This window comes from Calidris pugnax, unplaced genomic scaffold (genome assembly GCF_001431845.1).
Source record: "Calidris pugnax isolate Ruff unplaced genomic scaffold, ASM143184v1 scaffold1105, whole genome shotgun sequence".
In the NCBI taxonomy this organism is placed as follows: domain Eukaryota; kingdom Metazoa; phylum Chordata; class Aves; order Charadriiformes; family Scolopacidae; genus Calidris; species Calidris pugnax.
Genome location: NW_015091722.1, coordinates 37,253 through 37,791, shown reverse-complemented (window position 1 = coordinate 37,791; position 539 = coordinate 37,253). Strand labels below are relative to the sequence as shown.

The following is a 539-nucleotide window of genomic DNA, read 5'->3' as shown; positions in this document are numbered from 1 at the left end:
CCCCTCCCTGCTCCATTCCTGGCTGGTCCTCGGCTTCACCCCCTCCCAAGCCGAAGAGCTCTCCCGGCCGGGGGGACCCCGGCGTCCGGTCGCCCCCCTGCACCCCCGCCAGGCTGAGACCTCAAGGGGGATCCATGGGGGTCCCTTAAAGTCCTTGAGACCTTGAGGGGGATCCCTGGGGGCCCTTGAGACCTTGATGGGGATCCCTTAAGGTCCTTGAGGGCTGTCCCTGGCGGTCTGTTAAAGTCCTGAGACCTTGAGGGTGATGCCTGGAGTCCTTGAGGTCCTTGAGACCTTGAAGAGGATCCCTGGAGGTCCCTTAAGGTCCTTGAGGGGTGTCCCTGGGGGTCTCTTGAGGTCCTTGAGACCTTGCGGAGGACCCCTGAGGGGGGTCCTTGGGGGGTTCCTTGAGGTCGTTGAGACCTCGAGGGAGATCCCTGGGGGTCTCTTGGGGTACTTGAGACCTTGAGGGGGATCTCTAGGGATCTTTGGGGGCTCCTTGGGGTCCCCTTTTGGGGTCCCTGTCCCCTCGGAGCTGG

At 63.6% G+C, this 539-nt stretch overlaps 1 protein-coding gene across 1 annotated transcript in view; it reads left to right on the top strand.

Annotated features, from left to right (window-relative positions):
* Window positions 1-539, top strand: part of ARMC5 (armadillo repeat containing 5) — a 10,864-nt gene that overhangs the window by 4,026 nt on the left and 6,299 nt on the right. The gene's annotated exons all lie outside the window — the stretch shown is intronic.